At 38.4% G+C, this 15,602-nt stretch overlaps 1 protein-coding gene across 4 annotated transcripts in view; it reads left to right on the top strand.

The window, feature by feature from the left end:
- The first annotated feature begins 335 nt into the window (after window positions 1–335).
- The window catches only part of tnr (tenascin R (restrictin, janusin)), a 161,962-nt gene continuing 146,695 nt past the window's right edge, over window positions 336–15,602 (top strand). For 3 of the 4 annotated variants that reach the window (XM_065954041.1, XM_020643727.3, XM_065954040.1), the window contains exon 1: window positions 336–807. The gene's annotated coding sequence lies outside the window, so the exon portion shown is untranslated. The remainder of the gene's footprint in view (window positions 808–15,602) is intronic. The other variant, XM_065954042.1, reaches the window with a different exon arrangement.

Genomic DNA, 15,602 nt, shown 5'->3' with positions numbered 1-15,602 from the left:
AAATAACAGATCATACATGGAGGAATTGATCGATTCATCACATCAGTCATAGGATGCAGCCTCTGTCTTCTGTCTTGCTCAATTTAAATTTATTTTGCATCTTTTTCTCAGGTTTTCTGATGCCTACTCGAATACCTGAACACAGGATTCACAGCACAGCTTCATGAGTAAAATTTGATACTGACCGTATATGAGCAGCATGAAGACAAGGCAGCCACTAGAGGCTGCACTAGCAAAGACATGGATACATAGATCAATAATGAGAGAGAGAGAAAGGGGAGTCAGTGGAGAAACTGCGAAAAAGAGATGGCGAGATAGCAGGCAGTTCAGCACAGCAAGAGTGACTGACAGAGTGAAGAGAGAGTAGGAGTCAGCATCGTACCAGCTGACAACCTGAGAGAGAGAGAGAGAGAGAGAGAGAGCATCTCATTTCACGAGAGAGAGGGAGAGAGAGAGCGAGAGAGTGGAGCAGCACTCAGCCACGTTGCCCGTCCTCATATTTCCCTCTGCAGCCGTGTAAGGCAGAGTGAGCGGAGGAGAGGAGAGAGCACATCTGAGTCTGTGGAAACAGCAGGACCACGTACCATTTGGCCGAGATCTCGATGCGCTTAGGCCAAGCCACACAGGAAGGGTGAGCGGCCCATAGGACATCCGTGTACTGCCACAGAGAAAGAGAGAGAGAGAGAGAGAGAGAGAGCTGAAGCGAGAGTAGCCAGGGACAGAGGGATAGAGGGAGTGAGGAGAGCGAGACTGGAAGAAGATCACCCGGGGCCAATTTGAATGCTTTCATCTGGTCACTCAGAGCAGGTGAGTCAACTTCTGCTCCTTGGATGGATGCCCTGCAGGTGCTTTAGCTGTGACTAGAGTGTGTACGTGTGTGTCAGTCGTTTATCTTTACTCATGCACTATTGTTTATTAATTTCATGTTGTAGTTTGTGTTTCATTTTCAAAGTAGTGTGTATTTATAGTCCTTGCCAGGTGATTTACGTGGGGAACCTTTGTATCAATCAAGCCACTATCATGCTGAGCAGAGAGGAACATAACAATAGCTGCTTAACGACCTGCTGGTTTGTCTTTCCGTTTGTGTGCTTTTTTTTTAGTTGTGCATATGTGTGTGTTGTTGTTGTAACAGGTGCAACTTGAATGGATTGCTGCCACATGGTTAAATTAATAGAGTCATTATAAAAGCTTGCTTTGAGAAAACTAAGTGAAGTGGTTGATGCCAGCGCAGGGCAATTTATCACAACTGTAATAGCGAGGATTTTTATCTAAAGCCATTGGTACTTAGATTGACAACTTATTCGTCACTTAAAATGTTTTCCTCCTCTTGTGGATGCTGCTGACTTTAACATGTTAAATGAAAAGAATAGCTTGGAATAATTACACTATTACAACAGTTATAGTTGTTAAATTAAAAGTAGTAAAGTATCTTGAATTTCAGACTTAAGTATGTGGATACTGCGTGGTCCTTTTAAATGTGTTATGCTATGAGGAAACATAGTTGTGATAGTTTTCAGAGTTTCCTGTCTATTTTGTATATCTAAGATCAGCAAGTATGTGCAATCACAGTGCTTCCAGGACTGCTGCAATTGTTATTGAAAAGCTTTGGAGCATTGCCCAGTTAAATCAAGAAGATTCAGTGTCTTTCAGCAGCTTTAGTGTATTCTTATGAAGTATCATGACATTGAGATCGCTGATCTATATATGCTCACTCTGTATCTGGTTTGGAAAATACCATTCTATGCATGATATTACCCATCATCCATCTGTGTGTGCCTCTTTTTCATTCTCCCTTCCTTTCCCTTTTCCTAAACTCCCTCTGTCCCCTCCCCCCCCCCTTTTCCCCCATGTCATCCCATGAAGGTTATTGCCATATATCCAGTTGGTTTAATTTGTCACAGGCAGCTGGACGTATTGTCCATGGTCACAGCAGGGGGAACAGGTTGAGGGATTTAGAGTAAGGTACTGACATCATGTTGGAAGCTGTAGAGATATATTCCCAACAGAGTGAAGAGAGAGAATGACAAAGTACAAGAAATAGATCCTAAGAGAAAAGCACCAATTCACTTTCCTTGTAGAGAGAGGGGCTGAACAGTTAATTACTGAGGCAGTGTTTTCATGACTGTGTGTGTGTGTGTGTGTGTGTGTGTGTGTGTGTGTGTGTGTGTGTGTGTGTGTTGTCTGATGTAAGTGTGGATGGAGGCTTGAGGTTATCAGTCTTTGGATTCATCATATCCTCAACACCTCCTTCTCTCTCATGTGGCTCCTGTGTCATTAAGACACCACATCTGAGAGATCGCTTTCTTTCTCCGTCTCTCTTTCTCTTCCTGGAAACTCTGGACTCTCTCTGTCTCTCTGTCTTTCTCTTTACTTCTCTCTGGGTCTTACTCTTTATGCGGTTATTACTCACGTACCATCTCCCTTTATCACACACATGCAAAAACAAAATCTCACAAATACAAGGGGGAGACATTTGTCCAAGCGTAACTGCATTTGTGGAAACTTCTGCTCATGAAGCATGCATCCCTCAGTGAAATAGTAAGGTTGTGCAGAAATCCAGTAACTGAAATTCAAATTAAATTCAGATGACTATACTGTGGCTCTAAATGTTTAACCACTGGAAATGGTGAAGAGAGACATCCAGTCATTTTTCAGAGTATTGCATCTGAATTTGGAAGACTTCTCCGGGCATGCATTACAATTAAAGTTTATACAGCAGATTTATGGAAATGAAATTTTACTGACAACTACTGGCTAAAGCAAATGCAAAATTATTGAAATGTTTACAGTCATTGTTTTTAGATTCCTGTTTACTTTTGCTGTGAGTCACTCTGGATAAGAGCCTCTGTTTAGTGGCTGAATTGCAAATGCAAATTGCTTCTATAAATCGCCTAAGGAGCAGGTGCTATCTGTTGAATTTGTCTCACATTCTCACTGTGACTGGATTTTCCTTTCTTGCTTTACAAATCTTTCACATTTATTCAAGTGCCAATGGGCAGCTGAACAAGATTGCGATCGTCTCTGCGGTAATTAATAATTTACATAATACATCATTCTGGGGGTATTTTATTTTTCCCTGCGCTGGTGTTAATTGTGTTAGCTAAGCTAGCGTCATTACTTATCATTAGACAGTAAAATGTGGACATATCCTGCTCTCATTAGCCGCTGCATCATCCATCTGACTCTGTATACATTTCAGCACAAAGGAGAAAAGACACATCGGTAAGAGGACCAAAGTCTTTACCACTTTTTTCGTTATGTATAAGTTGTAAAACAAACACTCACTTTATTTACGGCAGCACAGCCTCTTTCCTTGTTTGCTTATTAGATTAATCCTGTAACAGTTGCATCATTAAAACAATTCCTGCTCTTGTATGGTGTGTACATTGTTGTACAATTACATGCTTTAGACATTTTAGTGAAGAACTATTTAACCTTAGAGAAAACTGTGAATAGAGCACTTTACTGTCCTGCTAACCATTGTTCATCTTTTAGAAGAGCACCTCAGCGGCCTTCTCTGCCATCATCTCAGCCTGTTCGATGAATTCTGAGCAGACTGCTCTGATTTATGCTTTGAAGTGGAGGAGCCAGACAACGGCATTTGTCTGAGCAATTGTGTGAACTCTTACCTTCCTTTACTTTTTTCTATCCATCTCACTAGCTTGCTTTATAAAATGAATCTTCCCCTTTATATAATCTCTGTCCTTCACACTCCTCATAATATAATCACATTTGCCTTGTATTATAACATGTCTATTAAACACTACAGTGGTGTGTAATGCATTAGTCTTTTCTGCAAACATTTAAAGTTGGGTACACACTAAGATAATCAGGTTATGATTTTTAGACTTTCAATGGTCGATATACACTATATGTCACAGAAGCCATTTTTACATATACTCCCATTGGTTCAAGGTGAATTCTCTGAATAATATCCTGCTGCGTTCCCTCATAAGCTCACTCGGACTTGCTTGCGGAAGAATACTCGGGTTCTGGCAGGAGAAACTCCGGGTGAAGTCCGAGCGCAAAATGTGGCTGTTTGCGTTCAAACATAAAGCTCCTCCAGGAGTTTTTCAGGAGTTTTCTGCAGGCGTGAAAGCCCTAATAGTTTAGCATATACTCTGACAGAAAACTGATACCTTTTTCCTGCATCTCTGACAAATGCATGCCTGTCTATCTAAAAATAGTTAATAATAGATAATTAAGTAAAATACTTAAAAATCACAAAGAAACATCTTTTTCTAAAAGGTCTTGAATGATTCTGAATTATTTTTTCCTTACCTTGCGGCACAAACAGCATTACTTTTTCTCTCTTCTACTTGTTTTACGTATTTAGTAAAAAGGTGATTGATGATGATGTTGACATTGTGGTTTTAGTCATATGAAGCAAGAAAAACCATTGTGGCTTCAGTTTTCTATTGGTCGGAACGTTGTGAAGCATCCACTTTTGGGACAGAGGTTTCATCCACCATAATTCACAGCTTGGAATAAAATGATGAATTGTTTTGCCAGTTTCCCATTTTAGTTCAATCCACCCTACATTTGTCAGGTTGCGCTGTAGTTGGGTTAGTCTGAACCCAGAGTACAGCTACAGAAGCCTATTTGGGATATTTCATTGTCAAAAGTTATTCTTTTTTTGTGTAGTGAGGCTTTTGTCTTAAACACAATGCCATCAGTGAACATCAAAGCTTTACCACTTTTCTTAAGCACAAAGCCCTTTATTAACAGAAGACAGATTAATGTGGCAATTATGCTGATCTTATCAAGACACTCGTCCGACTGCCTTGAGTCTCACACAGTGCAGTGTGTGTGAGCGTCTCTCCCCTCTCTAATGAAAAAAAATAAATGAAGAAAAGTAGTATCACTTTGACAGGAGGGCTGATAGAACAGCTCGTTTGCAGCATTTGCTGGTGAGGAATTCCTGATCTGGCAAGATGTAGCAAATTTCACACACGCAGTGTAGAGTGACAGTGCTGAGAGCGGAAACACTGGAATCGATGGCAGAATGTCCAAGAAAGCAGGCCTCTGCTGTATTCTGAACCACTGGCAAAGGTTTTTGTCTCTTCAGACTGTTTTGATGCTGTCTGATTTAACAGCTCAATTACTTATGCTGTAAAAGTGGTCGGAGGTCTTCCAAGAAAAATGTGTACTGTATATCGAGAATGATTTACAGAAGCAGGACAAGAATGTGGATTGGTTTTTGAGCCTCATGGGAGCTTTGTTTGAATGTTTTTTGAACGGAAAGCAGAAGTAGGGGAAATGAAAGCTCAGAAGATCATAAAAAATGGAGAGAAATGTGAACGGCCGACTTGGAAGTATTGGCGCAAATATGTGTAAGATAGGAGAGCTTTACAGTCTTTCGGCTGAGTGGAGATCTTTTTCTTCTTTTTTTTACCCATCCTGCACTTTTAAAGCAAATTCCCCACAAGAGCCAGCATACTTGAACTGATCTAATGAACTATTTTATAACATATCATAGAGCACCGCAAAGACATATCCACCTCGGTCTTTATTTCAATCCCTGAAATCGCATGAATCTAAATTAGTTCTTTTACCACCGCTCTTCACACAGAATCCAAAGAGTTCAGAGTTCAACCAAGTGTTCTTGTTGGGAAAGTATCCACGTTTCTCGGATCCATGCCAGTGTGGTGTTGCATAAAGAAGTACCTTTCTGCAGCCAGCATGTGCTATATCTTTTTTTACAAGCCTCCACTATGAATCTTGTGGGGATAAGCTTGAGAGGTTTTATTTTTATCCCCGATCGTCCAGCCCTCCACAGCTTTTATAGAAGCCAGGCAGGCCATGTTAATGATCCTCATTAGCAAAGGAGCTGAATGCAAACTGGAATTGTTCCTCATCAACTTCTGCGTATAACATTTGGGGTTCTTTTTCTTCCTTCTCTGTCTTTTCCCCTTTTCTCTTCACACCTTCTCTCTGTGCATCCCATACCAGACATTTTCTTACCTGCTCCTTCTTTTCTCCTTCTCTCTCCTCCCCCTCTCCCACCTGAGTGTCTGCTCAGGGAAATATTCTGTAAAGGTCTTCCATCTCTTTCAACCTCTTCTTCAGATGTGTTTTTTCATGATATTTACTGCTCGGTGCAGCTCCCTGGGTACTGGTGTGTACTTGTGTGTTTGGATGGACCTTTGTGTGGTCACATATGTGCACATTACTGCGTCTATGTCTTGCAAGCAAAGGAAGCGTTCCAGCTGACCTGCGATACTAGTTACCTTTTCTCCCCCGCTGAGAAGTAAAAAGCTTAAAGTTCAGGCGTGAGCCCCCTCCGGGCAACCTGTGAAGGATGTTCAGATATACAAACATGTCGGCTCAAGAGACACCTTTAGCTGAAGGGTAAATATGCTCTGGCTCTGTTTATACACACACTGTGCAGCAGTAAGAGGCTGAAATGTTTGATACCTGGCTGACTGGGGATTATCTGCATGCTGTACAGTCCAGGCTGCTACACAGCAGCATTTTGATACTTATCTAAATGTTCTGTCTTTATGTAACCTTTATTTAAGAAGTGAAGTCACTCTGAACAGTGGGTAAATAAATGTATTATCCTACAGGTTCACTATAATCAGTTAAAATGTGTCTTATTTGACATTTTAGAAAAGGTTTCCAATTAGAAAATCTCATTGATTGAGGAAAGAATTCAAAGTAATCCCTCTGATGATGCCTTGATTAAGCAGCATATGTATTTTTTATATGTCCGGGCATTTTCAAACACATTTAGTTTACAGTTTTACAGAAGCTACACTGTACTCAACTGACAGTATCTAATGAGATACGATGAGACCCTTTAATCTAGCTTCCTTTGTAAAGTTTCTTCTCTGTGTTAAACATGGCTTTTTTCCTCTTAGTAAAAAAAATGGCTGACAAGGATAAAATAGTAATTTATTACTGAATTTATCAAATGATCGAATGGACTATTAGTCAGTGTAGCATCTCTGATAATGACATCAAAAAAGTCCTTTAACAATGGGGGGTCACACTAAATGCTTTCTTTTCTCCTTCTAATGATCAAACCGGCAACAAAAACCCACCAAATAAACTATTAAACTGTCACCTCAGGGTGCATATTTTATGTTAGGCAGACTGAAGTGTTTAAAAATAAATAAAGAAGACAGCTCCTCATTTTTTTTGCCAGCCAGTGTCTAAAGCAAAATCTGGAGTGAGCAAAGACGTCTTTTGATGTTATGAAGTACATATTCCAAAGTCAAGTGTGCAGAAAGAAAAGGAGAAGTAAGTGTCGGTGTTTTAACTATTTCCTTTCAGAGCTGTGATAATAGTTGAGTTTGAAATATACTTATTTTACAAGTGATATGGCTAAAAAGTTTAAACTAAATTTCCATCTAGTAAAAACAGGCAGACGCACCATAAGTTGAGTCCTCCTTGTCACATTTGTGTTAATAGTGTTTTTACAGTTAAAAGCAGGTGTGTTATATTTTGAAAATCCTTGCTTTAAGTTTTAAAGTCAGGTCTCAGTGACTCCAAGTGCTAATTAATTCACCTAAGTCATATCTCTACTGAGCTCCATGTAGCTGTTAGCTCCAGGTGGACAGCTGTGTGTTTGCTTCAGTATTTTTTTCAAGTTTGAAGTCTTTGTTGTCTTTGATTCTAAAAACCTGGAATTCATTCCTGACATTATAACCGTGTCTTTATATGGGAACACGTGCATACTGTAGGCGGGATGAGATGTGGTTGGAGAAAGTGTTGCAGCCTCTATGCACTGTGTCATCATCAGGCGGTTGACTTTTGGCAACTTATAAGAACAAGGAACATTGAGTCATGCAAAAAATCATATCCTGAAAATTCAAAGCTAGTTTACATAGGCAGCTTATCCAATTTTTACTGTCAAGTTCCCACTTTCACTCCCATAAAAACTGAATATTTCTCTTATCCTGCTGTTGCTCTAGGATACAGACTAATTTAACTCCAAAAAAATATGAAATGAAATACAGCTATAAAAAAAAAAACAGGCAAACCAGTACCTTCACACACCAGTTAATAGCACATGTGATTAAGAACTAAGACAGCTATTTGTCACCGTGATCCTTCCATCTGTCTGCCATTTACCGGAATAGTGCCATTAACTTAATTTGTCTTTAGCTCGTACAAAAAGCCATTCTCATTCCTAGCACACACACAGCAATTATAACTGCTCCAGTTGTCCCATTTGCATACTTCCATAGAATATTCATTCAGATATATTAGATTTTCCACTTAATATGCAAAACAGAGCTGTGATGGGTTGGTTTCCACAACATATACCTTATAATTGGGTGACTGAACAACACAGAGTTTTGTTCAATACCATATGGCCATGATACTGATGTTGTTTATCAATATATCCTTATTTTTACTGCCAATATAAGCCAAAAGCATACAAATTTCACCTTTTCCAAAAGGTTGCAGCAATGTCATTTGGTCACTCGCCCACCTCTGTCATCGTTAGGCTAAGCTGTGCCCCAAGGGGATCTGCAAAGTTAACATCAGAAATGACCTTAAAACCAACAACACAAAGAGAACAAAATGACCTTAAAGTTACACAATGTAAAGGTCACACAAGGGAAAGAACAGCCAAATGCTGCAGGATTGGCCAGAAGCAGACAGAAGCTGTTTGAAGGTTTGAAAGAGGACGTCTGTAATGCTAAGTGCTAATACAGGTAGTGATACATGTCTTTGTTTTCTTATAGTTATTGCATCAATAGCTAGATTTTGGTTTTTACAAGCTTCATGGTCTTTTTGATTTGATTTGATTTGATTTGATTTGATTTGATTTGATTTGATTTGATTTGATCTGTGATATGTGCTCATCCAACACTTGCCTGCTATTGTACAGATTTCAAAAGAAATTGTAATCATGGTTGAAGTCTAAGTATGTATTGTGCACATAATGGCCTTCCATGGCCAATGACACTGAGTGACTTTTCACATTTTTATCTGTACAGTCTGCAATTTACTGACATTAATCAATTCTGCATCTAAGTTTTCACACTGAAAATATGCTCTGTATTCTGCTTGCTGTTTGTAGCAGCCCAAAACCTAGATGATATTACCCAGACTCTACAGACTTTTTATTGATCTCTTCCAATCAATATCTATCCCTTTGGAGAGTGATGAGACATTTTTCAACCTACTTTCATAGGAAAGAGCTGAAATTCAATAAAGGGCCCTGGGGGCTTTGGAACCATTACAACATGATACATGATTTGGATGCAGTTTTGTTTCCTTTGCACATTGTTGGACCATGTTTTATTTTGAAAACATGCTCATTGGATTTATTTGTAAAGCTCAGCAGATGTTTCTCCAGCCTTATAAATATGTTTTTTGTTTTTCCCATGATGGTTTGAATGATGATAATTTGAATGAAGGGTTAATATGTGTTGCATTTTATGATGAAAACGTATGTTAGGTATGAACAATACTCTCCTTCTTTATCTCATATTGTATACTCAAACAGTAAGGGAAACAAGAGGCTGTACTTGTTAAATGCCAAGGATTAATTCATTGTTTTCTCTTTATCAATGTCCAAAAGTGTTTTCCATTTTATTTCTGTAAGTCCAGAGTATTGTGTTTTTGGAGAGAAACTTTTTGGAAGCAGGCTTTTTTGCCGTCTTGTGGAGGGTAGGATAAGAATAGAGAATTGAATTAATGTAGTTTGAATATTAATAATTTATTTGTTGTTTTGTTTGGATACAAAAATCCTTAAAAAACACACATCTCTGCTTAATGAATAGACATCAATGTTTCTGTGTTGTAGAAATGTAGAACTATAAGCTTTTCAAAAAATATTCACAGAGAGCTTGGCTTGTAGTAGAGTAGGTCTCTGGGAGTTAAGATCAAGTTCTTCCTGCATGGATGTGTCTCTTCGGGTTGGACAGAGTGGGCCTTTTTTATGTGTGTGTAAAAAATAGAAATAGAATCATCATTGAAGGCAGAGCCAAGAATCTCAGCGCTTCCCACTCGAGTGAATTGAGTGTTCAGGTACTTTTTCAATAATGTTTTTCAGATCTCTAGATGAAGCTTGAAGTTCCACTCAAGTGTATTTAATGTTTTTGTTTTAGATAAAATATATTTTAGGTGTCATTCCTTGAAAATGGCAATTTGACAAACTGATACATTTGTGCTCAAAGTGAAAAAAATTGTAAGCTGTTGGTTGACATATGACTGGGCTACAGGTTGATAAGGGATAAAGCTTTGGCTTTTACAGTTTTCTGATGTACAACTTGCTTTACCTGTTTCCTTTATCAAAGAATCACAGCCACTGCCCATTTCTTTTTACCATCTTGGACTTAAAACAAGTGAGTCATCAGTTAAAACACACCTTTAGCAGGTAGACACATTGTATTACAGTATTACTATGTTACAGTCCCAGACAGACTGAAAGAGGCGTGCTGCAAGAGAGCACAACCAGTCCATGTTGGAAAGGGGATAACAAGAGACAAGTATACATGTTTGCTGCGCTATAGTTCTCTTTCATTAAAAACATTTAAAACTAAAGGTGGGGGAAAAAATCGATACAGCATAGTATCGCAATCATTTGTGACATTAAATCGTCTCATGGCGGTTGCACAATTCATTTTGAGCAAGTTGCATTGTTAAGAATCGATGTTAAAGTTCGATCAGACTGAAATACTAACAGTTCAGATTGTGAGGTGCATTCAGGCTTTTACAGGTTTTTACTTTCATCAAAGTGTTGCTCAGTCTGTGGGCTTGACTCCCGTCGTGTAGAATTATGAAGACTGAAGTGAGATATTTAGACTGAGAATTTTTTCTTACTTGACAAAACAGTTCTTGGTTTTTCATTTTGTGGACATAAAATGCGGTTAAAAAAGTTCGCAATTCTCAGCATATCGCAAAATGTTTAAGATCACAATAATATGTATCGTCACTGAAGTATCGGGATAATATCATATCGTGGGACCTCTGGTGATTCCCACCCCTATTGAAAACTGCTCTGACATGAGGAGGAAGCAGAGCCCTATTTCCAGGGAGTGTGTGAGACAGCTGATTCTTCTCTGCTTCAGTGGGAAACATGAAGAAGACCAGGGGACTCAACCTGAGCCATTTTCTGTCACAAGTCATTATTTATCACTACTTTGATTTACCTGCCACTGTGAAAAGGCTGAGCAATTGGACTTGCCTTGTGTGTGCACTACTACTAATCGCATGGTTAAACTAGTAATGAGGGCCATTGCATCATCATTAGAAATAACAATGAATGTACGTGCAGTGGCAGTTGGATTCCTGAGCTCAAAATTACTGTGATGCAAAGGGACTTTTTCTGTTACTTAACACCTGTGGAACAATTAGATTGCAGTACCCTTAATTATTACCGTGCAATTTGAACACTAACTGTGGGAAACTGAATGACTTCCTGACAGCTACTGGGTCACAAAGAAGTAAGTACTGCTGTGCCGCTGATTAAATTCACCCAATAATTAAGCAGACACCATTGATTCCCTGCAGAGAAATGGAGAGATGGAGAGAGCGTGTGTGAGTGAGACTCCCTCTCTGTCCCTGTGCTTCCTGTAGCCCCTGCAGCGGTGGGCCAGTCAGATATGCGTAATTTGGGAAATGAGCAGAAGTCAATTCCACTTAAACAGACAGTGGTGGTTGGACACATCGATGTTTCATGCATTGTTGACTCCCTTCATTTTCTTTCTCCCTGGTTTCCTCTGTGTAATTGACAGAGCGGTCGAAGGGAATGAGAAAAGTGTGTCCTAGATTATGACTGTGTGTGTGTCGCTGTAATTTTCTGTGTAACATTTAAATACTTAACAATCGCGTAATGCTTAAACCATTCAGGGCACTAGTTTACATGCTGAGCCCCCCTTTTATAAACGTATCAGCAGCTTTGAAAGTAGGGCCTAGTTTATTTGTTAAGTTTATTTGAGGATACAGGTAAGAGTCAAAAACAAGAAGGCATTAGGGGGTTAGTTAACAAATTTAGTGATGATACTAGTAGTGGCTTCATTGATGCAAATGTATTTGTGTGGGTGCCCGTCTGTTTCTGCCAGTGTTGTATTTCTCACTTGTGTGTGGGCAGACGGAATACATGCCAAGTATTACATGCACACACACACCAGAGAATTGAAAAAGCAGGAAGCTGTTTTTTTACTTTTCGTGCTGGTGCATGTGCTTTAGCTGCTGTAGTTGCATGCTGCCACAGTTGGCTGCCAGAGCTACCGCAGCTAGCAAATGTTTCGCCACAGTCAGAGCCAATTTTAAAATCAATAGCAGGATAATTTATATACACTGTGGTTTGACCTAGTTGTAGCTTAAAGTCTTGTATTTCCAATTTCTTTGCAACTAGTCCTGAATGGAAAGAATACTGTTGGGCTTCCATGTCTCTCTTGCTCTCTTTGCTTAAACAAAAATATACAGACATTACTCACAATTTGCTGCTCATTTTAGTATTTCCAAGCCTTGTTAATGTTATACTGTAACCTGTCAGCTGAACATTAACTGCATTAGAAAACATCTAGTTGTTTTATTAAAAATGGAAGACATTAAATTCGACCAAAGGAGAAAAAAAACTGTTTCATAAGATGGAGTTTTATTTCCATTGGCTTGAAAAAAGAAATGCTTCAGATTTGATAACAATGAACAATGATTTCAATTCATTATATAAATAATGTTTTATACATGTTTGAAATAATTAGAACTGATTGCAATAACAAAACCCTGTTGTATTGAGAATGTCATTAAATGAGAACTTTGCCACTCCTGTTTTGTAACTAATTCTCTGGTTAAGATCATTATTTTTTAAAGATCATATTATTACCCATAATCCTCTGAATTGCACCATATTTCCTCATGTAAAACTCTATTTTAGTAATTGTCGGGAAAATGTCTCATCAGGCTGCCATAGCAGAATATACCCCCTGCTGAGATCCACCATCTTAACTTCAGCAAATTACCAACAGTGTCGCTGTAAAGGCTTTATTTAACACTGTGTCACTGTCCACAGTCATCACGGATCATCACTTAATTATTCACACTGACAGCTGAACTTCTGTTATACAAGTACAGTGCTTTAAAGAGCCACATGGTGCTTTTAAATGATTAATTAGGATGTTGGCAGGTCAGTCAGACTGATGGCTGATGTTGAAGCTTTTGTGGTTTGAATAATGGTCAATTACATTTTTCACAGTGTTGAGGCATTCAAGGTTAACAAACGTTAATTCCACAACAGACGTCCTTATGAGGCAACCCAATGTGATAAGAACAGTTGGCTCTCTGCACAGGTCTTTCACAAGCTCATGTTACTTTGTATTTATTCATATATGTGTTTTTGATATTACTATCATTGGTTAACTTATCTGATTTACTTGTTCTTAACATAACTCCTCGTCATTACTTAATAAAAGGTTGTGGTATGGTGACATAAAGGATTTAATCATCCATCTGAAAGCTCTCTGACTCTCTACAGAGCAGTTTTCCTATTAAAAGCAAAACAAGGTTATCTTGTCATGGGGGAAATAAAAAAGTTCCCAAACTCAATAGATTGTTCATCTTTCCTTGTAGGCAATGTGGTCTTTTGGGGCCACATGTTTTAGTTTTTCTATATTTCAGCTCTTCAGCTTATACGTTTCATAAAAGAAACATCAAGTAGCAAATAGATAGACTGTGCACACGGAAGTTAAGCTTGGTAATATTTAGACTGTCTTTCATCGGAGGGAAGCTAAAGCTTGGTGGGAATTAGTTTTTTTATTAAGAGATTGAGTGTTGGATTTTTTTTCCATGATTCATACAGTAGTAGTTGTCATACTGTGACAATAACTTGCACTTGCTGTTATAACACAGAGTTCATATTTGATTTTCTTTGTCAACTCATAGCTTCAGAGTCTTGGTAGTGCTGCAAGAGTTTCAATTCAACCTTGAGGGTTTTAACTGTCATACTCCTCCTGTCAAGAGTCACATCCATCTAGATATGCGCACGCATGCACGTACGTATGCACGGACGCACGCCTGACACACACACACACACACACACACACACACACACACAGCAGGGCTGGAGTGAACGTTTACTGCCTGTACCTACTCTGCAAGTTAAAAGCCTACAGAAGGTTTACCTTCATTTGGGAATGAGCCTTATTAAACGTTATTAAACGTTTAGCCTCGCTATGAATAGAGAACAGGGTCTCTGCAGACGCAGACACATCCACACATGTATGGAGGCCCGTAAGTGATGATTGAGCAGTATTGGTAAAAGCCTATATTTTAATTTTAAGGAAAAAGTTACTGACTCTCTTTAATCACTCCAGCAACTAGAGTATATACCAACATATTTTTTTTCAGAAAAAATATTTATTTTTGCATTAAAATTTAAAAAATCTACTGTCCAAATAAGAAGACTTGTCTTCATATAAGTTTCCAGGAGCCAAACTAGATGATGCAACAGACGCTTCTTTTCATCTAAATGCAATCTGGTATTCAGAGAAAGTTTTCTTTTCCAAGTTCTTGTGTCCAAATACAAACATCACTTAAAGAAAATCTGTTTTTGTGTTTTCTTTTTGCCTTTCCCAAACTGACAGTCATAACAAATTAAAGATAAAAGCCTGAAATGTGGAGGAAAATGGATGAATAATGCAGTTACATTTTGGAAGCAAGACAATATTACAAATACACAGTACACCTGTGTGTTGGAAGACAAAGATGTTGCTGGAAAAGGATACAGCACTAGAGAGATGAAATCATTTCTTGCAGCAGGTGCTTTGTCTTGTAATTAGGAACAATAATCTGTGATGGGAGGTACACATTGGCTGATAATTAATGCCAACCCTTTTCATTGTGAATGTGTATGTTTCAGAAGAATAAGGGTACCCATTTGGAGTAGAGGCACCAAAGTTCTACTGTATACTCAAGTAATTTTAAAGTATTTGTTTTCACTTGAGTGCTTCAGAAGAAACAAGTGTACTACAAGTCTAGTAACTAGTTTGTGTAAAGATGAAGATTTTATTTCATAAAATTGCTGATTACACCATTTAAAAAGTTGTGACTTTTTGAGTAATTTATCCAAAAGTATAGCAAGTAGTTAACCTTAAAGTTACACTAAAGCATCAGTGGTGAAATATATGTTTCTGATTGTCAGTACTATATAACAGTGTGGTAGTGGAGTCACCAAACCTCAAGTCAAGTCTGAGTCCTTTCCGAGTCACCAAAACATAAATCAGAGTCCAGTCCCCATTACCTGACTCCTAGTCAAGTCTGAAACGATTAGAGAATCTGTTAACATTAACTGTAAAGGTTTCCATGTATGCAGTAATGTCACTGCAATACTGTGGGAATTAAAGCAGCTACATTAAAAACTGCTTTAAGCTGTTATAACTAGACAGGACATAGGAAACTCTCTAGAGAACTAAATCAACTTTTAGCATTTAAAATTAGTATTTATATATTGAATAATTCACTGTATGAACCTCAACTCATGTGGAACCTTTCAACTGTGTAGAGAAAACATTTCATTTCATTACATTAGATTGTAGATCTGGTCAGTGTGTCTGGGTGTTTCATTTTAATTTAATTATTAAATAAGTTACTCAACGGGGAGATGCACTGATTGTCTCTGCTGCGGTTGGATCACTGCA

The sequence above is a fragment of the Labrus bergylta genome, chromosome 4 (genome assembly GCF_963930695.1).
Source record: "Labrus bergylta chromosome 4, fLabBer1.1, whole genome shotgun sequence".
Taxonomy (NCBI): domain Eukaryota; kingdom Metazoa; phylum Chordata; class Actinopteri; order Labriformes; family Labridae; genus Labrus; species Labrus bergylta.
This window is presented reverse-complemented; position numbering and strand designations above follow the sequence as displayed.